Raw genomic sequence first — 27,821 nt, 5'->3', positions numbered from 1 at the left:
GTTGCTGAATCTGCATTTTTTGCCCCAAAAAGTTAGTCAAAAAATCTCACTCAGCTTCCATCACAAGTAAAGTGCCTTGTTTTTCAAGTATGCCTAGGCATCTAGCTCTTATTGAAATCAGTTGGAGTTAGGCATCTAGACACTTTCGTAAATACTGTGAGGTCCCTATCTGCATCTTCAGGCACCTAAATGCCTTTAAAAGGTCTGGCCCCGAGTGTACGATCCTGGAAGATGCTGAGCACCCTCCCGTTCCAATGAAGTATTACTGAAAGGTACCTACAGCCACACAGAATCAGGGCCTAGAGGATAACAGAACCCTAACAAATTTGACCCAAATTCTGCGCTGATTTACACCCCTTGTAACTATATTGTCTGCGGTGGGGTTGCACAAGTTCTGAATCAATGTAGTATTTGGCCCTAAGTGTTTATAAAGAATTAATTGTACCAAAAAACCCTAATATATTTCAACTGAGTTTCAAAATTCTCTGCCTGCACTAATGTTAGGCCATTTAACATTTTTAATAATGGCATCGAGGAATTGCAGCACATTGATTTTATTTGCAGATGTTAAAATTTTGCAAATACCAGTGCAGGCTGAGAAATAATAAAGGAACCTAAGGAGGTTAGAAATTCTGGCTGGCTGGCACCAAAAATTCTGTTTCATGAAAAAAACTGAGGTTTCAAAATTTGGTTTTTTTTCTGATGTGGAACAAAACTGAGACCTTTAAAAAGTTTTCATAAAAGCAAGGCCAAGTAAGACTCCATAGTAGCCTGATGGTTAAGGCACTCATCAGGGAGACCCAGGCCTAACCCCTGCGCTGTCTAAATAAGTGCCTTAAGTGAGTATCCTAATTTGCAGGTTATTCTGGTTTGTATGGACACATATCCATACTCTTCCTCCCTATCCTGGGCCTGCTAAACCTTCCTGTCAAAATTTCTTGTGAAACCAATATGTTGATGGAAAAAGTTTCATCCAGCTCTATTAAAAGTATCAATAAATAAAACAAAATGAATTGCACCTGGATAAATGCATGTTAATACATCTGGTGAAAAATAATCCAAGACACAGACATTCAAAAAACGTTTAGGATTAGGGAGGATAGTATACAGTAAAGGAGATTGGAACATACAGTGTGATTTCATAGCCAAAACAACCAGTGTGATGTGTAGCTTTTGACACAGAGGCATCTCGTCACAAACCACTGTTGAAAGAAACTAATTGTGGAATATTGTACTCATTTTGGGGCTTGTCAAGGCTAGAAGTATGCTAACTAACTGGAGGGAAGTCAGAAAAGAGAAACAAAACTGATGGAGGGACTCATGCTTGGCTCACTGACAACCCAGAAGACTATAGGACTGTGCAAGAACAGTATTTGAAGGCTTTAATATCAACGTATGAAAGGCATTGCTGAGGATGGTGTAGGTGAGAGTAATGGGATGTGACTGAACAAAGGGAAATGTAGGAAGATTTTGCTTTGCATTCTATGAGAAATGGTTCTGAGGGAAGTGATGGATGGCTTCAGTCATATGAAATTAGACTGGACAAAGATTTTAAATATATACTCTAGATTACAATCTTGATTAGGCATAAGAATGAAGGAAATTATCTAATGAGATAAGAACTGTCTAATTTCAATGATTTATAAATATGTTCAGTCTCACAGGTAAAGGCTTGTCTTTATTAGAATATCGCAATGTGTTAGAGCACAGCCCTGAAGAGTTGTTTTAACTAACCCAATGTTGTCCAGAACGTTGCGATTGGTGTAGACAAGGACAAGTTGTATTCATTGTGGTGTCAGCTGGTTATGGGAAAACTATGATCCCAATAAGCTTTACTCACCAACAGATACCCTGATGTGGAACATGATTTATCCCAGTCTATGCTGACTACATAGTTGTGGTCAACATAGTGTTAGCTAACACCACTCCTCAGAGATGCATTCTAAGTTGACGTACTTTTCTAGTCAAGACAAGTCCAAAGTGAAGAATGAAACATGCTGAAGGGGGGTAAACACAGGAGTAAAAGTTCCTGAAAAATGAGAGGATTGTTTCCCACAATGCTTATTTCTGGTGAGCACTGTGTGCTCAAGTGACTTTGCACCAATAGTAGCTGTAAATGTGCAAACAGAAATAATTCTGATATATGGTATCTTTAATTTATGCCAAATGGTGTTTCAGATTCAAATGTGTATGTAACTTGGCATGCTATCTGATGAAGGATACACTCTCCAAGAGAAATTCTTATAAAAGCTACAAATATTTGTGTAGAGATTGGAGATTGGAGTATTTTTTTTCATAGTGCTAAACACTGTACACCTAACTAATTTATTCACTTATTTTTTTTACTTTTCTTTTCAGTCATAGGGGTTGGAATAAAAATTAAAAACGCCTGTTACTTCCCTGGGAGAAGAAAATTGTAATTTCACATACGTTTTCCATACAATTTCATTCGTCTCCAAGGACATTTTAAATCTGTGCAATATCTCTGTTGGCCACATCAATGTTTGAATTTTATCCTCCTTAATCCCTGTTCTCTTCTCCTCATTATATTCTCATTGTATAGAAAAATTCTCTTTAAACTCTGAGGCCACAAAAATACGCAACCTAAAAGGTCTTACTGCTGCATCTTTTCCTAAATGGGAAAAAAACCACCATGAACTGCAATTGTAGATAGGGATGAATCTGGTATTGTTTACAATCCACTTCTCATTTTAGCTTTGACATGTAGCTACAGAAACTATGAACAAAAAATTAAAATATTTACTCTGTTATGTCATATTACTTGATTTATTACAACAGCAAAGTCAATAACAGCTTTATATTAGTTTTTAGTGAGCTAGTGATGAGTGAAACTAAAAGTGTTTGGAGTGTGGGTTTGGATATCTAAATGTACCAAAGTCTGATCCAAGCTCTCTCAATTGTTTTAGCTTATAAAATTGGTAATTTTTTTTTTGCATTATGGACAGAAATATTGTGTAAACAACCTTTCCTGAAGTATTTTGGTGCTTACAATTCTGATAGTTTAAAAACAGAAAGTGTAAAAAATGTATCTAATTCTTTCAGAACTTTATAGAAAAGGGTTGGTTTCAAAAAGTGGGTTAAAAGTTGATGGGGAAAATGAAAGGTTTTGTTTTTTCTGACCTTGTTCCTGCATCCCCTACTGTAATTCTAAACTCATTTTTAGTTATATGGATATTGGAGAACAGTGATAGCAGGTGGTTTTATGTATGTGGTTATAACAGAGTGGTTCAAATAGAGCTCCATGTCTAGTAGCTTGACATCAGCTTTCTGCAATGTTCCCTAAAACACAGGAAGTGGTTTAGGAAGGAGTTTAAATCTTTACCTTCCCTAATCTTTACTTCCCTAAACTGACCTGACAAAGTTGTCCCCTCTTATGATTTCCCTGGAGCTTTTAGCCAGAAACATTCACTTCTTTTCCCAGCTCCATTACAGCGAATGGATGGGAACGAGACATTTCTAAAACATGCAAGTTTAACTTCATTGACTCTTACTCCCATTTTTCACAGGTGTAAATGGCTACACAAGGTGCAAGGCAGTGGCAAATCAGGCCCAACATTACTCCTGGGGGAATTCTGCATCAAAAAATTAAAAATTCTGGGCACAATATTTTAAAATTCTGCAAATATTATTTGTCAAAATAACACTACATAATCACGCTAGTGTCAATTATTTTGGTAATTTATTTCAATATACAGTAACTTCTCACTTAAAGTCATCCCAGTTAACGTTGTTTCGTTGTTACGTTGCTGATCAATTAGGGAACATGCTCATTTAAAGTTGTGCAATGCTCCCTTATAATGTCATTTGGCAGCCGCCTGCTTTGTCCTCTGCTTGCAGGAAGAGCAGCCCGTTGCAGCTAGCTGGTGGGGGCTTGGAACCAGGGTGGACCGGCAGCCCCCTATCAGCTCCCTGCTCCCCTAAGTTCCCTGTGCAGCAGCCACCCAGCAGGCTATCATTGCCGGCAGTTCAGCTGTCCCTCCCCCCACTGCCATGTGCTGCTCCTGCCTTCTGCCTTGAAGCTGATCCCTGAGCCTCCTGCTTGCTGTGCAGGGGTGGGGGCCAGAGGGGGGCTAATGTCAGGGTGTCCCCCTCCCCGCTGCTCCTGCACCCTGCTTACCCCATCTTCCATAGAGTGGGGGGACACACTACAGGGCTCAGGATGGAGGGAGCTTCCTGGCAGAAGCTGTGGTCTCAGCTTTCTGATTAACTTAACAAGGCAGTGTACTTAAGAGTGGGGTCAGCTTACTTAAAGGGGAAATGAGCATCTCTCTCTCTCACACACATGGTTTGTGTCTCTGTCTCTGTCTGCCATGCTGTCTCCCCTCCCTCCATTCGTGCTGCCTTGTAGAGTGTGAAGCTACACTAACAACAATGAGTTAACCCTTGAGGCTCAGCCAATTGCTAGTTCATCATTTAGCAGTAAGGCATTCCCTGGGAAATATCCCACCCTCTGACCTCACCACCTCAACCAAGCTTCACAATCATCATCGCTGTGTACCAGTATTAAATTGTTTGTTTAAAACTACGGGATGTGTGTGTGTGTGTGTTTGTATATAATATAGTCTTTTGTATGGCAAAAAAAAAAAAATCCCTGGAACCTAACCCCCCCCATTTACATTAATCCTGATGGGGAAATTGGATTTGCTTAACATCATTTTGCCTAAAGTCGTATTTTTCAGGAACATAACTACAACATTAAGTAAGGAGTTACTGTACCTGTCAGCAAGTATGCCTGTAACAATACAGACACACAAAATTTCCCCCAGGAGTAGAGAGTTAAAGAAACGTCTACGACAACCCAGTTCCTGTTTCTCTGCTCCCTCCTCTCCCAGAGCCCAGCTGGGGGGGGGGGCAGAAACTTGCACTCTCCTTCCCCCCAGAGCCTACTGTGGGGCTCTCCCTGGCCCAGACACTCTCACCCTTCCCACTCAGAGCGCATCTGTGCCCCCCCTCCCCACCCAAACACTCATACCCCCTCCCCCCCAGAAGTCAGCTACTGGTCCCCCCTGGCCCAGATGCTCACATCTCCTACCCCCCAGAGGCCAGATGCAAGCCCCCCCCCCCCCGAGCCCTGACACTCACACCCCCTACACATCAGAGCACAGCCATGCCCCCCCCTCACAGACCAGACACTCACACACTTTACCCCCCAGGGCCCAGGGATCCAGAAGGAGAAACAGCCTGATGCTGGGGTCCAGGCGTGCATGGAGTTTCCTACATGCTGCTGCCTATCTTCCTTCAGGGTGTGCTGGGAACTGCAGCTGCTGGGAACCCTCCAGTTCCCTCCACTCCCACAGTGGCCCCTAGTGGCATCCAGCAGTTCTGCAGCCAATATCTGTGGGGGCAAAAGGAAATTCTGTGTGCACAACATTAATTTCAGCAAAATTCTGCATTGCGCAGTGGTACAGAATTCCCCCAGGAGTACAAAATGGACAGAATAATGGGGTTTTTCATTGGTTATGAACATTAATTCAGATTTATTAGATTAAATTAGTTGAATAATAAAAATAATAAGTGAACAATAAATGTTACAAAATGAAATAGCCACTTCAACCCAAGTAACCTTTTCCAGGGTTTACAAACTATGGCTCAGATTGTGCTCAGTCTCTGTGCAGGGCACAGATCACTGCAGTTCCATCAAATATGAATTTGGTCACTGGAGTCAGGCATCTTCAAGCCAAAGAAGAAAAATGGGGAATGCCAAGAAGTTGCAAAATTATTCATTTTTAAATTAAGAATTTGACTTAGTTTTTCATAATCTTTGAAATGCTGTATTACATAAAGAAATATTGGAAAAACTTTTCCCCCTTTTTTTAAGCCAGAAACACAAAGATACCATTATAAAAGATCTTGTATCAATAATGCTGGCAACAAGACATCCAAGTGTCTCCAAACAAACGATGCTGGTACTTAAAATTTGAGCCACTTAAAATTTGAGGCTCTACATGTGTCACTGTTTCAAACATTGTCACTGAGATGAAAAATAAAATTTACCATTTGAAACGGTACGATTGCATGGAAGCTTAACAGGTTCCAGTGGATCAGTTTGTGGGTGTTCTTTGGCACCTGTATAAATTATAAATCTGTGGGGAGATAAAATTTCTATTATTTACAGTCTATATATTTTACATTAAGACAGTTATTGCTTCTGCCATGTTGCTACATCCAAATCTAAAGAAAAGAATGCTATGAGTTCCAAATGTCTGATCCTAAACAATGCATTTAGGGTCTGATGCTGTTCCATTGAAATGTTACCAATCTGATCAGGATGTTCAACTATTTAATTTCAAAAAGATCTTTATACGGGCAGTGACTTGAAAGGAACATTTCAGTCAAAATATAGGGAATAGCAACTGGTGCCATATTAGTAGGCTCCAGTACCATTGAAATGAAATCAGTATCTCTTACCAGTCTAATGCTATATGACAATAAGATACAAAACACAATTTCATATTCCCCAAGATTTACGTACCAAGTACAATTCTTATCAGACAGCAACATCTCAACCATCACAATAGTAATGGCAAATAAAATGTTGCACATTTCTACAGCTGCAGCAAATTTTAACTACTCTACAAAGTGAAAATTAGCATCCTCATACCTATAGCTAAATGTTATCCATACCTCTGCTCCAGGTGCACTGTATGTATGCAGATGACTCTCTATTTCTTTTTTATCCCTGTGACTCTTAAGCAGACTGCAAGCAGTGGACTCTTCATGGAGAAGCATCATGTACAGAATGGAATTTAAACTGACTTTAACGGCCTCATGAATTTCTAATTGAAACTGGACTAGGGACTACAAAATATACTCAACTGAACAGGTAAATGACCGGGTGATAATTTTCCATCTCTAGCCTACACGATTTTATGATAAAGTCAGTCTTTTCACAAGTCTTTAATTTTAAAGCATGACTATATATTTCTATGAATGGAACCCGTAATAATATGTCACATTTTTATCTCTTCAAGAATACCAAAATTGTTTGTGCCAAGAAGCAAAAGTTGCATCGTTTAGGGTATGTCTACAGATACCTAGGCCAACCGTTTAGGATCAGTTGACTCAGGCTCATGGGGCTGAAAAATTGCTGCGTAGACCTTCGGGCTCAGACTGAAGTCTGAGCTCTGGGACTCTGTGAGGGGGCAGGGTCTGAGAGCTCAGGCTCCAGCCCGAGCCCAAATGTCTACACGGCAATTTTTAGCCCTGCAGTCCAAGCCCGAGTCAGCTGACCCAAGACAGCCGCGGCCATGCCACGGGTCTTTTATCCCTGTGTAGATGCACCCTAATTAGAGACAAAGATTGAAAGGCTGGCCCCATTGAAGTCTATGGGAGTTTTGCCACTGAGCCAGGATTTCACCCCAAGAATGGACTTTTCATGAAGCCCAGATCTACACTAGAAACTTTTGCTGGTATAACACCACCATTGTCATTCTATTTATTTATTTTTGTGATTTTCTATACTGACAAAAACCCTAGTGCAGCTGCAGTTATACCGGTAAAAAAACCTTTCTGCTGGTATAGAACTTTTGTGCTAATAGAAGCACTGTCTACACGCAGAGGTATAGCTCTACTGGTAATGCTTTTCTAGGGCAGAGTAGGTCTGACATACTCAGAAATCTTGCAACTACCCCTGTTTTAACATCTGTATTGTATCCTGGTAATGAGTAGAGCTGTGTGTTGTTCAATGTTAACTTGATAGATCAGACAGGACATAATTAAATTGGTGGCACCTTGGTCTTTTCTGTTCTGTCTGTGGCACAAAATAGTTTAGTCCCCTGAGAACTGAAATGCCTTGGTCCAATTAAAATCATTGGGGTCAATATAGAATCATAGAATATCAGGGTTGGAAGGGACCTTAGGAGGTCATCTAGTCCAACCCCCTGCTCAAAGCAGGACCAATCCCCAACTAAATCATCCCAGACAGGGCTTTGTCAAGCCTGACCTTAAAAATATCTAAGGAAGGAGATTCCACCACCTCCCTAGGTAACGCATTCCAGTGTTTCACCACCCTCCTAGTGAAAAAGTTTTTTCTAATATCCAACCTAAACCTCCCCCACTGCAACTTGAGACCATTACTCCTTGTTCTGTCATCAGCTATCACTGAGAACAGTCTAGAGCCATCCTCTTTGGAACCCCCTTTCAGGTAGTTGAAAGCAGCTATCAGATCCCCCCTCATTCTTCTCTTCCGCAGACTAAACAATCCCAGTTCTCTCAGCCTCTCCTCATAAGTCATGTGTTCCAGTCCCCTAATCATTTTTGTTGCCCTCCGCTGGACTCTTTCCAATTTTTCCACATCCTTCTTGTAGTGTGGGACCCAAAACTGGACACAGTACTCCAGATGAGGCCTCACCAATGTCCAATAGAGGGGAACGATCACGTCCCTCGATCTGCTGGCAATGCCCCTACATATACATCCCAAAAAGCCATTGGCCTTCTTGGCAACAAGGGCACACTGTTGACTCATATCCAGCTTCTCGTCCACTGTAACCCCTAGATCCTTTTCTGCAGAACTGCTGCCGAGCCATTCGGTCTGTAGTCTGTAGCGGTGCATGGGATTCTTCCGTCCTAAGTGCAGGACTCTGCACTTGTCCTTGTTGAACCTCATCAGATTTCTTTTGGCCCAATCCTCTAATTTGTCTAGGTCCCTCTGTATCCTATCCCTATCCTCCAGTGTATCTACCTCTCCTCCCAGTTTAGTGTCATCTGCAAGCTTGCTGAGGGTGCAATCCACACCATCCTCCAGATCATTTATGAAGATATTGAACAAAACCTGCCCGAGGACCGACCCTTGGGGCACTCCACTTGATACCAGCTGCCAACTAGACATGGAGCCATTGATCACTATCCAGATATAGGGGTATGTGGGAGAAATTTAAAGGCTTGTGTCATTCACGAGGTCAGACTAGATGATATAAGGAGCCCCTCTAACCATAAACTCTACAAAAATCTATGGATGGTCCCACAATATATATGCATAGTCACGCCCATACTTGTAACATGATACCCATTCTTAGATCCCCTTTTCCCAATGTTCTTACAAGTTTTTTTCCTTTCTCCCCATTGCCATCAGTGGGTTGGTTAGTCCCCTCAGTCCAAACAACCTAAATTCTTCCTGCCCTTCTATTCTGACCATCCACGCTCAGTACTGATGCCCTTTCAGACCTAGTGTATGGTATTATTTCTGCCCTAGTGAAGATTTTATCAGCTGGGTACTTTATTTTAACCATAAACTGCTGTTTCTCTGATAGAAGAATCAAAGCTGCAACACATAGTGATAATCTTTCAGTACTGTTTGTGCAATCCATAACCAGCAATAAAACTGTCAGACTCATAATTCCTCTTGTGCTGACCCGAGACTGTGTGACTATATCTCAGTCTTAATGGGGAAAGATGTTAAGTGCCAGGTCTGTGGCCTGCATTCTCATAGGTATACAGTTTCAGAGAAAGGACCAGGCTCTCTTTCCTTCCAACCTTTGTTGTTTAGAGAAACAGACCATATTGGATTTACATGCTTGGTGATATGACGGTTATAGAATAAAATGGAGCTGACTTTAATCTGGTACAATATTTATGGAGCAGTAATGTCGTCCCAGAAGGCTCACTCTTCCCACCCCATGTGCTTCTTAGAGAAGAAAGCTTTTCCCAGTGAGCAGAAATGTGAAAACATATTGTTACAGCAGGAGGTGATCACGTGTGTGCGTACCTGATCTTCACCAGCTGTTGAGTGATTATCATTATTGTAAATACCTGAAATTATTTTTCAGGTGACCCTAAACAGTGGAACAGTAGAGCTCCGTTGTTTTTTAATTTCTGGACAGCTCCTAAAGAGAAAGGAGAATTATCACTAAGTTCACAAAGAGCTTGTGAGATAATGACCAGCCCTGACTAAGAGGAAGGGTCTTGTGGTGGTGACTGGATCAGAATGAAATCCTAGCCCCATTGGAGACAATGGCAAAAACTTCAATGGGACCAAGATTTCACCCCAGGTCATAAGAACATGAGAACAGCCATACTGGGTCAGACCAAAGGTCCATCTAGCCCAGTATCCTGTCTTCCGCCAGTGGCCAATGCCAGGTGCTTCAGAGGGAATGAACAGAACAGGTAATCATTAAGTGATCCACACCCTGTTGCCCATTCCAAGCTTCTGGAGCTACAATTTCCCATGCATTTCACTCAAACTCACTGGTTTAGATAAAGCAAAAACAAGCTTATTAACTACAAAAGATAGATTTTAAGTGAGAGCAAACAGATCAAAACAGATTCCCTAGCAAATAAACAAAAATGCAAACTAAGCCCAAGATTCTAGAAAGACAGGATAGGAAAGAGCAAATTCTCACCCTGGCTAATGATACAAGCAGGCTACAGATTCTTAAGGGACAAGCTGCACTGGCTTTACAGCTTGGAATCACCAGGTCTTTCACAAACAGGCTAGAAATCACTTCAGCTGGTCCAGCATTTCCCCCAGTTCAGTCTTTGTTCCTCAGGTGTCTCCAGGAGTCCTCATGTGAGGAGTGAAGAACAACCAGTGATGTCACTCCCTGCCTTATATAGCTTTAGCATATGGCAGGAACCCTTTGTCCCAAACTCCGTTTGTGGAAAAATACTGACATCCCAAGAATGTCAGTCCAGAATCATGTGGCTTGGTCTCATGACCTTGTGGAGTTACAGCAACCATTACTTACAGGCTGTCTGGAGCATTCTCAGGAGGGCTCACCAGGTGAGGGATAAGCTTCTCCTAAGGATCTATTACCCTAAATAGGCCCTTCCCCACCCACTATCTAGACTGAAAGCATCTTTCCTAGTGGGCATCACCCGGGTGTAACAACATTTGAAATACAGATACATAGTCAATATTCATAACTTCAGATACAAAAATACATGCATACTAATAGGATAATTGTATTCAGCAAATCACAACTTTTCCAATGACATCTTGCATGACCTGTCTTGCATAAAATGCATTATAATTATTCCATAATCATAATAATATAATTATGAAGAATATGGGGTGCAGTGTCACAGTGATCAATCATTATTTTAGAGTCTCCCTACATTTTGCTATAATTTGCACCTTTAGACTACAATAACTCTGCACAGTCAACCAATGAGAATCATGATAAAGGATGTAGCTTTACACTAAGCTTTTCAATAGGCTTCCTCCTGTGGCATAAGTATAAGACTTACTTAGTTTATACACATATTGGAGAGGTGACCAAAAAGTATTCAATATGTCTCATGAATGTTCTCATCAAAATGAAATAGTTTAAGCCATGCAACTCTCAAGGAAACCTGAACATCCCTGACTCAATAGATCCTGGGAATCTGCCAGCCGTTAGGAACAGAGTAAAACGTCCAAAGTTTTCATGAACTGCAAAAGCCTAATTAGAGCTGTGCACATGAGCTTTTAAATAAAGCTTTTACCATCTTAGCATGTGGCTTGTCCTTGCCTCATGTAACTTTTTGGGCATGTTCAGTAGAGCTCCCTGATGCTACAGAAAGGGACTTTTTTATTTGATACAGTAACAGAGAGAAGTGAATCTATGGGAAAGAGAGGCCAGCTGGAAGGGAGGGGATGACAAACATTCCCAGCAGTTCATTGGAATAAGACAATTCTGTCAACAGAATCTAAAGATTCAACTCTTCAGCTCAGGAGCCCTGTGTATTTATATTTTTCATTAAATATAGCCTCTAATAGGCTTTTTGACCACACTATAGTGCAAAGCTCATCATTATCTTATGTGCATGTGTAATGCACACACAAGTATATGTATGTATTTCTGCCTCCTCTACCTTCTTGGACCCATTCCTCCCACTTACCAATTTAGCAAGCATAGCTTACAAAACAACAGTAAACTCAGTATTCATTAAAGATTTTGGATTCACAAAGAATTAAGGCCTAGATTTTGAAGGTATTAGGTGTGTTGATCTGCTCAGTATTGACAAGACCTGAATGACTTAGGAGATTAAGTTTCACTGTCAAAAGTGACTTAAGCAGTTAGGCACCTAAAGCTCATTGACTTTCAATGACACTTAAGCACTTAGGGCCAGATTTTTTAAAGGCATTTAGGGGCTTAACTCCCAGTAGTTAGGCACCTGAATACCTTTAAAAATCTGGCCCTAAGGCCTAACTCACATCTGAAGCTAAGACCAAGGCTACTAAATCAATTGGGCCTTGTAATGATGAGCAGAGCAACACCTAAATACCTTTAAGAATCCAAGCCTTTGCTATTCCTTCACAAAACAAGTACAGCACGGGCAGTTGTAGTTCAAACTTCACATCACCTCACTGTTATACCTGAAAGTTGGAATGGAGGGATCACCAATTAGAGAAAACAAGATATTTGGTCCATTCTTTGTGGCCCATTCAGTTTTCAGCTGTCTGATGAGACTGCTAACAAATGATAATTGTTTTTTTCTGCAATAATTGGGCTGAGACCAGGTACCCATTTCCTATAAGCCTCCCAGTAGGTCTCAGATTAGTAAGGACTTTCAGTCACTCCCAGTCTGGGCTGGATTTCATTGAATCATAGAATATCAGGGTTGGAAGGGACCTCAGGAGGTCATCTAGTCCAACCCCCTGCTCAAAGCAGGACCAATCCCCTACTAAATCATCCCAGCCAGGGCTTTGTCAAGCCATCTTCCAGATCATTAATGAAGATATTGAACAAAACTGGCCCCAGGACCAACCCTTGGGGCACTCCGCTTGATACCAGCTGCCAACTAGACATGGAGCCATTTATCACTACTCGTTGAGCCCAACGATCTAGCCAGCTTTCTATCCACCTTACAGTCCATTCATCCGGCCCATATTTCTGTAACTTGCTGGCAAGAATACGGTGGGAGACCATATCAAAAGCTTTGCTAAAGTCAAGGAATAACACGTCCACTGCTTTCCCCTCATCCACAGAGCCAATTATCTCGTCAAAGAAGGCAAATAGTTTGAAATTTGAAATAGTGACCACAAGTAAATGCCTCCATATTGGATTAGCAAACCCCCTAAATCCAGCTACTCTTCCAGGCTTTTTTGTTAGAATACTTTAAAAGTGAAATTATGAGTTTCAAATCCACAGCTTAATTTTAGCCACAGTATAATATTATTAAATTATGAAATAATAGTACATTGGGTGGGATGAAGTATCAATAGCTGCAAGCCAAACCTACACTTTGAATTTTCACACTGGTATAGTTTCCCTGTCCCCCTCCCTCATTTAATAGCATTGATCTGGCCAAAGCTCATTTATGGTTGAAAAGTATCAGCAGTTGGCCAAATGATAATTATTCCAGTTGGCTGTAAAGACAGCTAATTTACATTTCCTTGTATATGTTGCACAGGATGGCTACAGTGTTTATGCTTGCAGTGTTTCTTGACACCCTGTGGTAACTCATAATTGGATGGCCAAATTAAGAATAATGAGGCTCATTAAAAAAAAATTGTTTGGTCAGAAAGGTTTTTTTCAGCATCTTACAAAAGAGTTTTAGGCCTGGAGATAGAGTTTCTCCCCTGGAAATTCTACTCGGTCTTAGAAGTGCCTGCCAAGTTACTTCACATGATTTCCCAATAAAACATTCCTCATGATACAAGAACTAGGCCAACTCATGGAAGATGGACAAGAAGTTGAAGAAGAAACAAGTCTCAATCACAGGGAGTTCTTGTAACAATTTACCAATGTGGTTAAAAACTATTTCACACATTTCTTTAGTTTAAATGGGAGTCAGACACATTTTTCACTGCGAACTCCCATGGCAGGAAGGATTACTTTTTATCTATAAACCATGAAATAGTATTTCTAAGCCTCCTGATGGCCGCTATAATCTGGATGACAACTTATAGCCTTTGTAGCATTAAGCAGTTCAAGATCCAGGTGTTGGAAAACGTCAGCCAGTTTCCATTCTGTTTTAATAATGGAATAAAGAAAAACTCCACCCATCTTGTTCAGCTCAGCATTTGGAGGTTCAGAAGGTGAAATGCAATTCTCATCGTGTGGAAACTGTGAAATATACTTATATTACAATAGGCTTTTGACTGCTGGAGGCACCAATGTTGATACAAGAATGTGACAGCAGCTGCGATCCTAGCAACAGAGAAGCCTAACAAAATAACTGTAAAATAATCTTTAAACCCCTCTCTGCCCCAATCTTGTCTCAATGAAATTAATAGAAAACTCCCTATGACCTCTATCAGACCAGGAATTGGTCCACAGACTGTGATGAGAGTTTGGCCCAAGGGTCTGAGTAAAAAGAAGTAGGATTCGGCCCAATAAGAATAATTTATAATGAATGGAACAATTTATGGAAAAACGGGTTAGAAACATGAAAAAAGAAAATGGAAAAATCCATTTACAATACTCAGCATTTGTGAACAGTTACCATTTAATGGCATTTGCATTTACCAGTTTCTCTCATACACTATCAAGCTATTAATGGTCATCCTGATCAGCCCATGACACAACCTTCATCATCCACTTGTTAAGTTTTCAAACAAGCACCTTCATACTTTCTCCCATGCTGCCCCTCATGCTTGGCAGGTGCTCTCCATAAAACATTGACAAAGCTACCTCATTGTCCACCTTCAATTCCCTCCTCAAAATTCTCCTTTGCTGTGATGCCTACAAAACACTTGACAACAGTTAGGCTCCTCTATCACCACTATTGTCTCATTGTTTCTTTGTAACTGCCTCACCCCCATCTGTCTGTGGCCACCTTCTATCTCTTACAATCTTAGTATAAGATAAGGTCCATGGGGAAGGATCGACTTTTTATTCTGTGCTTGTACAGCACCTAGGACAATGGGGTCTGGGTCAGTGACTGGTGCTCTTAGGTGCTACAATAAAACAAATAATAAATAATAATAACCAGAATTTCCCCCAAAACATAAAATGGGAGATATCAGTAGTAACAGTAAACAGAAGCTGATGTTGATCTTTTACTATCTATCATACCTGATCTGCTCTGGGTCAGCTTCGCACTCCAGCCAAACGCAGCACTAGCTGCGCTGTAATGCCATGAGGCATAGGCAGAACAACCTGTCTGTGACATTGGATAGATCTGTTGGTGTTGCAATGCAGCCATATATGGATGTTAACTCCAAACTCTACTGCTGTGGGGACCCCCTGACAATACCACCCTACAGAGTACTCTGTTTATGGCAGGAAGAGAAGAAGAAAGTGAGCTTGTGCCCCACCCTGCAAAATAAATACACCACAGGTGAGGTAAGACCTGGGGGAACCCTTGATGCCACCCCTGCCTCTGTAGGCAGGAAAGAGGACTCCTGCTTCTCCAGAGAGGAGGCAGGGCCTGTGTCACTCCTGGTGGATGAAAAGGGGACTTATACCACTGCCCTTACCTTTCTGGAGAGGGAGACCCCCTGCCACTGCCATTCCATGTGACGGGGTGGGGCCACAATGCAGGGACAGGACTGTGAAGGTGGAGCCATAGGGAGCCATATATCATGGTGAAACAAGAGCCCCACATTGCCTTAATCAAGCACTGGGTTTGGGAGGCCCAGTGGATGGAGAACCCTTGAAACTGAAAGCAGGTTTGTATGGAAAACTTCATTCATCCCACCAGTAAATTTTTCCATGATATAAAAATCCTTGAACTGGGAGCATAAAGTTTCAACAGTGCAAGGCTATCAGAGGGAAAACTTCTCACTCACCACATCATGCTTCCAATGTCAGTGCATAATATCTGCCACGGGCACTGTCCCTGTCAATCACAATCTACATTACTACATAAAGTACTTATTCAAGATTTTCCAAAGTGACTAGTGATTCTGGGTCCCTCCATTTTCAGGTGCCCATCCTAAGAGACCTAAAGGGGCCTGATTTTGAGAAGGTGGATGCCCAGCACATTGTGAAACATCAGACCGCTTTAAAGGTGCTTCAAGTTGGGCACCCAGAAAATGAGGCATCCAAAAGTCACTAGTCACTTTTCACAACCTTGGCCTTTATTTTTAACCTGATTTGTTCTTTATGTATAATCTCTTGTGTCTATGTAAGGACAAGTTTAAATTCTGTTTCTGCATTCACTTCATGTCAGTATCTATGATCAAACTTAGGTGTTTTCTCTTCTTTTTTGGCATAAAAAATCCTTAAACTGGAACCAAAACCAGTGACTTATTTTCTTCCCCACAAAAATCAGTGTTCTTTTGTTGTGGAGAAAAGCTGTGGTCTCATTTGAGACAGGATGCTGGGATACCGATACCGCCTCTTAATCCACTGTTAAACAATGAGTTGTAGCTTTGGTTTCAAAGTTTCAGGGCTTGGTTGCTGTTAATTGTCTGACAGAGGTTACAATAATACACAGCCGAAGCAAGAAGTGGTGGAAAACATATTATGTGTCTCATAATTGCACACACAGGCTTATTATACTCATCACAGAGACAGGCATTATTTTTGGAATGAATTATTTGAGGAGCTGTGCAGCATCTTATCCCTGACTCCAATCTAAAATGACTTTAATGGTCAGAAGTCCAAACACTTAACTAGAAAAACAAACTTTGAGGTAGAACATTGGAAAGTTCCTAGAGTATTTTAAAGATTAAACAAACTTGCCACCACTGCCTTAGCCTCTCTTGGATGAAACTTGTTTTAATTTTGATTTAATAAAGTCAAAATAACAGAGTACGGAAATTTGCTGGGAAATGAGGGCGAACCTCCCATCATGCACTGATCTTGTTTCCAGTTTAACTATTTTACCATTGAATAGCCAGGGGATGAATGATTCTTCTCACATGGGCTTCAAAAAGTACAAATTGTGGCTTGTGGCCACCACCATCCCAGGGCTTTGAAACCCTATATATGAATCTGGTAGGACACTCAGATGCCATGGGGATGAATTTGGAATAAATGTAGGAAGAATGGATTGATGGATGGATGGCTATTACTCAGCCATAATACCCAGCACACTATTTATTCTTTTTATAGAACCCTTGCACAACAGAAAGGAATGATGGTCCAGAGGTTAGAGTACTAGCCTTGGATTTGGAAGACCGGCCTTCAATTCCTGGATCTACCACAGATTTCCTGTCTGTCCTTGGGCAAGCCACTTTGTCTCTATGCCTCAGCTATTGGGGGTTATAGAGGTATTGTGAGGATAATTACTATGTTAAAATAATGAGGTGCTCAACTACTACTGTAACGGGGGTCACATAAGTGCCATAGGTAATCAAAAATCAAAATGAGTGCCATATAAATAGCATCATAATTCCCTACATGCCTAAAGGTTAGCTACAAGCACAGTTATTTGAAAGGGTCAAAGAGCTGGTCAAAATTTTTCTAACAAAAGGCTTTTTTGTTGTTGAAAAATGGCTTTTTTAAAAACAAGAAATTTGGTGAAAAACTTGAATGCTTTTCAAAAACATTTTACAACATTTTTATTGAAACCATTATCAAAACTCAGTACGATGGATTTGGAGCTTCTTTGTCATAATTTATTAACTCTGTATGTGATCTGGTTATTGGGAAATGTACTTACTGTGAGAATATATTGGTGTAGTTTGATAGGCTGTTGGAAGAAAAGCAGAAAGCACAGAGTAGGTCAAGAAGAGCCACAGTCTGATAAACCCCACAGGGTGGATGAGAGAAAGTGCCTTTGAATATCCTGCCTCCTGGTTTTAGCCAAATTACAAAGCTTGTTTTGCCAGTGCTGGAGGGCCACCAGATCAAAAGCAGTTAAAGATAGTCTCTGTCCAGAGTTCGGGAAGCTGTTGCTAAGAAGCTATTCAGACTGACATACATACACACCCAGCTAGGCCAACCAGTTAGGCCAGCCTAGCCACTATCCCAGAATGGAAGAATGGATAAGACTTTAGATAAGATAGATATGTTTATAGACTGTTGTTTTTTAACATCTTTTTTGTTATGCTTTATTCCTACTGTTCAGATTAAACAATACTTTGTGTTTAAGAAGGCTGTCTGCTCATCCCATTCATCACTGGTCACAGACTCTCAAAGGCAGGACCCAAAGGAGCTGAACCCAGTTGGACCTCCTGGGTAAACCAACATATTCATACAGTAAACATCCCAATGACCAGGTCACATAGAGAAGTCATAAATTATGACAGAGCAGCTCCAAATTCGTCATGGTGAATTTTGGGAGAATCATGTGATTCCATCCCAAGAGAGGTAAAGACACAAGGCCTGACTCCTGAGGGGGTTCACTCAGAGAAAACAGAGAGGGAACAGAGGTGCAACTAGCTGCGCAATCATCTTTTCCAATTTGCTAAACAAAAAATTCTCACAAAAATAGACTCCTTAAAAAACCCTACATTTATCTCTTGAATGAGGAGGAGTCATTTTGCCAAACGTTACACTCAAATATCAAAATCCTGAGAGTGACAAAGAGCTAACTCAACTCAAATTAAGAGCACAAGTGCAAGTTTTTCTGAATGATCTGCAATCTCCCCTATATAATAATATATAACCATCAATAATTCATCTTTGGTGGTGCACAAAGCCTATCTTTGGACAGCTATTAATTGGGTTGTTTTCTCCATGGGCAGTTCAATGGGTTCTCACCAAGTACAACAAGGTAGAAGCACCAAGCAGAAAGCATTGAAATTGATGTTTGCTTATGCAAAGATGAAACGTGGAGTAATTTCCTCTTGTTTCAAACTGAGGAACATAGGAATTGTCATAGCAGATCAAACTAGTGATCTCTCTAGTCCAGAGTAATAATATGGCAAATCCTAAATTCCATTGAATGGAGACCCTGTTCAGGTCAGTGGTAAGTTCTTCCTGTTTGCTAGAAAATAGTACCAAAACCATATCACTCAAGTCTGGAGCCAGATAAAAGGATCTTTAATCCTCAAGGTGAGCCCTTTTGAAGTGCGATACATACTATGAGCCAAATCTTCTCTACTGAGTTTACAAAGCCTTTTAAAATGACGTATCTAACTGGCCTTTCATACTAATTGGACCCATAGTCAGTACATGCAGTCTTCAAAAGTTTACCCATAAGAAACTCTCATAATATACTGATGTACTGAATATTGTTCTTCTGTAACAAAAATGTACTTAACATTGCTGTGATTACATAAAGGTTAGATGCTTTTGTTAAGAAAAACCTCTAAACAGGAGTCTAGTCTTTTGGCCTTAGTAAATCCAGAAGTCCCACAACTGCATTAAACACTATTGCATTTTGCATCAAACAAATAAGTAGTACTGTGAAATTGGAACTCCAGATGTCAGGTGGTTAACTTCATCCCAAACTGACTGAATGGTCTTCCAGAAAAATCACCATTAAAGAAACCAAGGGATAAAGAGTGAAAAATAATTCTAAAGTGGAGCTTTACAAGCACTTTTACTAGTTAGCTAAAAAAAGAGAGAATCCTCATTAGCCTATCAGAGCTTTTAAGTCCCTATTATATAATCTTCCAAATTCAGATCTCTGCACCATCACTGCTGTTAAATTAGAGAGCGTTATGTTTTTAAATTCTTCCCTCCTGAGCTAAAAGACACACAGCGAAACAGTGATTCCGATGGCTAGCCAGGAAAATGTCTCATCAGTGGATCAATAAATACTTGCAGGATACATTCAATCCCTCTGAGAAGCTGCTTTCATCAGGATTCATCACAGAATTGCAGCACTGTGAGCATGATGAGATATCCTTGTGGTTGAAACCAATGTGGCCATAAATTGATGAGATTTTATAGTCAAGAAAAAAATCCATAAACTTTTTTTTATTAACTGCTCCTATGAGAAGCAATAATGCTGCAGAGTGAAGACACCATTTACACAGCCTTTAAATTTGTTTTTAATGGGAGTGGTAAGTTGTCTATATCCTTAAACCAAACACCCCTTGGAGTGCACGGGCTTTCAAAGCAGAAGAAAAATTGAAAACAGTGGGCCAGATCCTAACCTGGTGTTAACTGGTGTAGCTCCACTAAAGAATAAATAGAAATTATGCTGATTTTATACCACTTATGAATCTAGCCCACTAATTGAATGACCTTTACTGAAAAAAGAGGGAGGGAAGGCACACTAGGTTTTTGTACCATTTCTTACCCCAATCTGCAGATTTACTTGCTTTCTCTGGGAAGGTCAAGAACTCGGGAGTGAGATAAAAGAGAAGAAAGCATGGAAAGCTCAGTTTTTGGCTGACTTAAATATAAGAAATACCGATATTACTCTGATTTTCAAAAGAGCTCTCCATTTTTGCATGTGGACATATGGCATGTGGACCCGCAATGATTGTTTTTACCATTTAACATCACTAATCTTGATCTTGTCCCCCAATATGGGTGCAAAATCTCTCCCCAAAAAAGGAAGCCTGATTTGAAAGTCAGATCCTATAATTCTTTAATACATCCATTTAGGGCATGATCTATATTCTTTTGAAGTAAATGGAAAGGATGTTATTGACCTCAATGGGCTTTGGATTAGGTCTATGATGTATAGGTTTGTCTTTTCTTCTGAATCTCTGATCACACTCTTTTTTCAGAGGAAATTATTAGAGCATAAATATAAATCACATTAATTCACTCACTCTATTTTTTTAAAAATAGCTAAATACATTAAACAGATGAAAGCAATGGCAAAACCTATTTTCTGATTGCACAAACTATGGTCTAAACCAGTGGTGGGCAACCTGCAGCCCACAGGCTGCATGCGGCCCATCAGGGTAATCCGCTGCTGGGCCGTGAGACAGTTTGTTTATATTGACCATCCGCAGGCACGGCCACCCGCCCACAGCTCCCAGTGGCCACGGTTCACTATTCCCGGCCAATGGGAACCGCGGGAAGCAGCGCGGGCTGCAGGGGCATGCTGGCCACTGCTTCCCGCAGCTCCCATTGGCCGGGAACAGTGAACCGCAGCCACCGGGAGCTGCGGGTGGCCATGCCTGTGGACATGTAAACAAACTGTCTCATGGCCCACCAGCGGATTACCCTGACAGGCTGTATGCAGCCCGCAGGTTGTCCACTGCTGCTCTAAACAGAACTGAGGGAACTCTGTGCTACTATGTGAGTGAATGAATAACTTGGATTCATGGGCCTGTTTCTGGAACCACCGAGCAGAAAGGAGCAGACATAGCTAGAGGTATCCACCTATCTATGAACTCACCTGGTGTTGAGAGTTTATACAGGCCTGTGACAGTGCTCTCATGGGGAGCATGGCCTAGTGGTCATGGCTGCAATTCCTGACTACTAAAGAGATTGTGGAGAGCGGAGCCTGGACCCTCCTATTCCACCAGGCTCTGATCCAGGGCCCTTTGGGCTACCAGTAGTTGCAACCAAGGCTGCTTAAAACTGTCCTCCCTGGGCCTCTTCTTCTTGTCCACCGCCCCTGGGGTCAGCTTAGTCCAAGGTTTTCCCCTGGTGTGGAAATCCAAATCACAATAAATAAAGGGGGTTACCTACATTCAAGTTCCACAGGATACTTCCCTCTCAGGTTGTCTCTGGGGTGAGTCCTCCCTTCCCTCAGGGAGGACCCCTTGGGGCAGCTCTGTCAGAGTCTTAGGCTTCCCTCTGTCTGCTCACCTCCAGCTCTGCTACCTAAATGAGCTAATTCCCTGCCTTTTAATTCCTCCAGCAGGTGGAGCATTTGCTTCAGGTGTGGCGGGGCGGGGCTGGCTGAGCCCAAAATAGTCACTTAACTCCTTGTTGCCCAGTGTGGGGTTTGTACACCCCATCATAAAGTCTTATGCAAAGGGGTTGGTATGAAATAACAGAGATCCTCGCACAGGGGTTCTCAAACTGAGAGTTGGGACCCTCAGAGGATCGTGAGGTTATTATGTGGGGGGTCGCAAGCTGTCAGCCTCCACCCCAATCCTGCGTTTCCTCCAGCATTTATAATGGTGTTAAATATATGAAAAAGTGTTTTTAATTTATAAGGGGGTGGCATTCAGAGGCTTGCTATGTGAAACGGGTCACCAGTACAAAAGTTTGAGAATCTCTGTCCTAGAGGGAGTACTTGTGGCACCTTAGAGACTAACCCATTTATTTGAGCATAAGCTTTCGTGAGCTACAGCTCACTTCATCGGATGTAGCTCACGAAAACTTATGCTCAAATAAATTGGTTAGTCTCTAAGGTGCCACAAGTACTCCTTTTCTTTTTGCGAATACAGACTAACACGGCTGTTACTCTGAAACCTGTCCTAGAGGGGAAAGTAATATGTGGTCCTATAATTAAAGACTCAATTAATAATGGACAACATTTTTCAAAAATATTGACAAATGGAGGAAATGTTTTTTCTTTACAGTCCTAATAATGTTCTCCTTACATAATTGTTTTGTATGTTGTTTATTATTTAAAGTACATATAAAAGTGTTTGTGGCACTTTACATTCATGCAATAGATCACAGACCTAAAGAACTTCTAATTTAAAAAGACGACAAACAAAAGAGGGAGGGAAAAGCATGTTGCACAAAATGTTTATTATATTTGGTTCGGTTAGGTTGGTTTCAGCCTTGAACACCCAACCTTATTATATGACAGAACATCCCTCAACCATTATTCTTTGTACCAAATGGTTTAGCTTTAGAATATGTATTTAGCTTTCTTATCTTTGTAATAAACTTTCTTCCTTTCACCCTTCCCCATTCCTTTACCTAAAGCTGGTTGGAAAATGCGGGTTTCATCCATGAAGAATTTTGATGAACATGAAAAAAATTGTTTCTGTCAAAATTATCCACAGTTTTGATAGAAATTTGTCAACCAGCCTACTTGTAAGTTATTCCTACATTAAAATTCTATCTATAATTAGACTTTCTCCCTTTTCTCCCTTCTAGGAAAAGAACTGATGGATTTTCCGATTAACCAACAGTAAGGGAAACAAAAGCCACACTTCATACATTTACTGGATATCTTTGCATTCCTATCTGGAACAATAAAAATCCCATGTTATATGTGATTAAAGATTTCATCCTGTGCCTCCTCTCCAAACTAAAGCACATTAAAGTAAGTCCTAGAAGTCTGTCTGTACAAGGAATATAGAATCAGACCATATATGTAGATATTTCTGAGAAAGAGGACTAATCATTGCTAATAAAAATAACCATGGAGTCATAACCATTCCCCTCCCATGAAAGGCTGCTCCCTGGAGCACATTCTCAAGGGCTTTCTCCAATCTCATTGTAAGTGACTCAAAGAGTGCAGTCCACCACTTCCTTCGGATGATTATTCTACACTCTGAATGAACCTACTGTAAAGAATGTTCCCTTTCAAGCAGGTTCAGTTTTCCTTTGTTCTATTTAATCCCTTTATTTCTAAGTGTACTGCAACATAGCATCCTAAATAATTATTTTCCTTCTCTGTGATTATATTCTTCAAATACTTACAAACAATTATCAAAGCTGCTTTAGTAGCCATTTGGCCAAACTCTGCATAGTCACAGCTCTTAATCTTTGCTCATAAATCAATCCCTTAAAACAAGAACAGCTAATGTAGGCTGTTGTGAGGGCCCTTTAACTAATGTCTGTGAAGCACTGTAAAGATGAAGATAGGACCTATAGAACAAAGTTATTTTTATACAGACTATCTCAAATAAGTGATATTTTAATTATTCTCTTAAACAAAGAATTATTGCATTTGTTTAGGTAGCCAGTAAATACATCTGATAGTGTAAAAGAAGACACTTGTAGAAATAAGGCTTATGTGTAAAGCCACCAGAGTCAGTCTTTTCTGTTCTCTTTGTTTTCTGATGTTTGATATTTTACCTTGATTTTGAGTTTCACATTATTATATCTATTATCCTCTACACTAGCACCTTAATCCATGAGAAACTCCACTGCAGTGATTGGAACTTTTTGTGGAGAAGGTTCTACACATTGTAAATAAGTATCACAATCTGGCCCTATCTTGTTTAACAATTCTGGATGTGGCACTAAAGGTAACCATTATTTATTCATGGCCTCAAGATGGTTAGCAAGAAATCTCTCTCTCTCTCTCTCTCTCTCTCTCTCTCTCTCTCTCTGTTGCCCGGTGCATAAGGCAGATGCAGATGATACTGACCTCCTTTCTAAAGCACTCTGAGATCTACTCATGAAAAGCACTATATAAGAACTAGGTATTAATAAAAGGCAGAAGTATCATTTACAGTAATTATTTAGAATCATAGAAGTAAGTGTAGGGCTCGAAGGGATCTTGAGAGGTCATCTAGTCAAGCCCCCTGTGCTGAGGCAGGCCCAAGTAAACGTAGACCTAATGTTTGCCCAACCTGTTCTTTAAAACCTCCAAAGATGGGGATTCTACAACCTCCCTTGGAAGCCTATTTCTGTGCTTAACTATCCTGATAGTTAGAAAGTTTCTCCTAATATCTAATTTTTGCTTTAGACTAAGGCCTTGTCTACACTGGCAAGTTTCTGTGCAGTAAAGCAGCTTTCGGCGCTGTAACTCCCAAGGTGTACACACTGCCAAACCACTTAGTGCGCAGAAACTGCACAGTTATAGTGCTCTTAAAAAACCACCCCAACAAGAGGAGTAGAACTTTCTATGCGGGGCTACAGTGCTGTGGTGCCAGTGTAGACACCGTGGTGATTACAGCGCTGCGATTGGCCTCCAGGAGGTGTCCCACAATACCTTTCTCACCTCTCTGGTCATCGGTTTGAACTTTACTGCCCTGCCCTCAGGTGGCCAACCATCATCCCCACCCTGTACATTCCTTTGCAAATTTGAAAGTCCCCTTTCTGTTTGCTCAGTTATGCGTGCAGTGGTCTCAGGGCATCTTTCCAGGTGACCAAACCTCCTCCATGCACCAGGCGATCCCCCGCTTGGAGCAATGCCAAGCTGCTGGACCTCATCAGCATTTGGGGAGAGTAGGCTGTGCAGTCCCAGCTGCACTCCAGCCATAGGAATTATGATACCTATGTACAGATTTCAGAGGCATGATAGAAAGGGGCCATAACTGGGATACATTGCAGTGTAGGGTAAAAGTGAAGGAGCTGCAGAATGCCTACCACAAGGTGCAGGAGGCAAACTCCGCTCCGGTGTTGTGCCCACAAGCTGCTGATTCTACAAAGAGCTGGACGCGATATTCGGTGGCGACCCCACCTCCACTGCGAAGGCCCCTGTGGATACTTTGTTGCCTCACATGCCAGTCGAGAGTGGACCAAGCCAGGAGGAGGAAATCTTGCATGAAGAGGGGGAGAGGGACTCAGAAGTAGAGGATGACTCAGAGGCCAGAGATGCATGCAGTCAGGAGCTCTTTTCTACCCCAGAGTAGCCTAGCCAGTCACAGCAGTCAGATCTAGGCGAAGCACAAACAGGAGAGGAGGCCCCTGGTAAGTGGATCTGATTTTGGGAATTGCTGAAGCGAGTTGTTGGGGGCAGGAGGGTTGCAGAAAGCAGGCTTGTCTCCCACTACATGTCTAGTCTGAGCGGTGGAACAGGCTGTTGATAGACTTCCTCACTTCACGGGAATCTCCCTCAGAGATCTCCAGGAAACTCTCGTGGAGATACTGGGCAATCCACTGCCACAGGTTCCTCGTCAGAGCTGCTTTGTTTCTTGCCCCATTAATCGTAACTTTCCCACACCACTTTGCCATCACGGGGATGGGGGCGACCATTGCTACACACAGGTGAGCCACATAGGGGCCAGGGTGGAAGCCGCAGACTTGGAGAAGACCCTCCGTTGATTCCCTCCCTGTATCCCTCAGCAGCGGGATATCTTCCATGAAGATCACATCCTGTGGAAAGCATGGGGACAGGAATGATTATCAGGCACCCCCTATGTGCTGGCTCTCCCCAAGAGCCACATGCCAAGTGTACAGCGGGGTCCGGGAAGACTGACTTACCCTGCCCCTGCAGCTACTCACTATTTTGCGGGTCTTGTGGCTTATGTGTGCTTGCGTGGGATCAGCCAGTTAGTGACAGGTGTGTGAGTACTGGCTGTGTTTTAAAGCACTGAATAAGTGTTGTCTGTTTTGCAAACAATACTGCTGCTGTAAAATGTTGCATTTAAACTTCACAGAGATGACCTTGGGAAACCAGCCTCCCTCTTTGTTATTGGCGGCGGAACAGCTGTGCAGAATTAGAAAGCGGCTAAGAAGAACTAAGGAGGACTTTATGCGTGAGGTTATGATGCACTCCACCACTGAGAAACAGGAATTGAAGGAGTGGCGGGACAGCGAGAAGAGGGACTGAAAGGAGTACACGGTACACCAGAAAGAAGCCATGGAGCAGCTCTTAAACATTATGGAGCACCAAGTGGACACACTCCAGGCGATATTAGCTCTTCGAACTGAGCAGCTCCATGCCCGCCCTCCCCTGCAGCTGCTTTCGCAAAACTCTTTCCCATGCACCTCCCACACACTGCTAACACACTGTTGTCAACCTCCAGGCTCCACTCTCTACCTGCAGCATTCCACTCCTGCCTCCTCACAGTCCAGCACTGGAGACTCCCAATACCCACTGCACTCAACACCCATCCCTCTGCAGTTTGGCCCTGCTGAAGTACAGCACCTGCTGCATTGTACTCCAAAGGAGAAGGTTGGGTATGATCCCTGGACATACACAAATCTGGGACCCCTTCTCCTCTTGAGACCTTCCCTTCTCCCATCCCCCTCCCTGCTGATGATTTTTTTCATTTGACTCTCTCTTCTGGTTCTTGTCTTTTAATAAAAGAATTGTGTTGGTTTGAAAGCAATCTTTATTCTATTAAGTGAAAGCAAAAAGAGCACTGCAAAGCAACATACAATTACGTTAAGCCGCCTTCTTGCATCATGTGCACCAATCAGCTCCTAGCATTACAAGCACTGCAATCCCGAGCATAGTGACAAATATTAGTGGCTTTCAGCTTCAGATTGCTGCCTCAAGGCATCCCTGATCCTTATGGCCCCACGCTGTGCCCATCTAATAGCCCTGGTCTCTGGCTCTTCAAACTCAACCTCCAGGTGCTGAGCCTCTGCGGTCCAGCCCTGAGTGAAGCTTTCTCCCTTCCCTTCACAAATATTAGGGAGCATACAGCATGCAGCTATAAGCATAGGAATATTGTCATTGGCAAGGTCCAGCTTCCCATACAGGCATCGCCAGCGGGCTTTTAAACACACTCAACATGCACACTCAACTGTCATTCTGCACTTGCTCAGCCTGTTGTTGAGCCATTCCTTGCTGCTGTCAAGTTGCCCTGTATATAGCTTCATAAGCCACAGCATTATGGCGTAGGCGGGGTTTCCCAGGATCATTATGGACATTTAGATTTCCCCTACAGTGATCTTCTGGTCCAGGAAGAAAGTCCCTGCTTGCAACTTCTTGAACAGGCCAATGTTCCAAAAGATGTGTGCATCATGCACCTTTCTGGATCAGCCTGTGAAATGTCTGTGAAACACCCACGGTGATCCACCAGCACCTGGCGAACCATTGAGAAATACCCCTTGCGATTAATGTACTCAGTGGCTAGGTGGTCTGGTGCCAAAATTGGAATGTGCGTGCCATCTCTCGCCCCTCCACAGTTAGGGAAGCCCATTTGTGCAAAGCCTCTGCGATGTCACGCACATTGCCCAGAGCCATGGTCTTTCAGAGCAGGATGCGATTAATGGCCTTGCATACTCCATCAACATGACTCCAACAGTCAACTTTCCCACTCTAAACTGGTTAGCAACCGATCAGTAGCAGTCTGGAGTAGCCAGCTTTCACAGTGAAATCACCACACACTTCTCCAGCGACAGGGCAGCTCTCATTCTCGTGTCCTTGCGCCACAGGGCTGGGGAGAGCTCATCACACAGTCCCATGAATGTGGCTTTCCTCATGTGAAAGTTTTGAAGCCACTGCTCGTCATCCCAGATGTGCATCACGATGTGCTTGTTTCCCAAGCCCAAAAGCAGCGTTCCACTGTGGTCAGCAGCTCCATGAATGCCACAAGC

Source organism: Eretmochelys imbricata, chromosome 2, assembly GCF_965152235.1.
Source record: "Eretmochelys imbricata isolate rEreImb1 chromosome 2, rEreImb1.hap1, whole genome shotgun sequence".
NCBI classification, from domain to species: domain Eukaryota; kingdom Metazoa; phylum Chordata; order Testudines; family Cheloniidae; genus Eretmochelys; species Eretmochelys imbricata.
Note: the sequence above shows the minus strand (reverse complement) of the source record.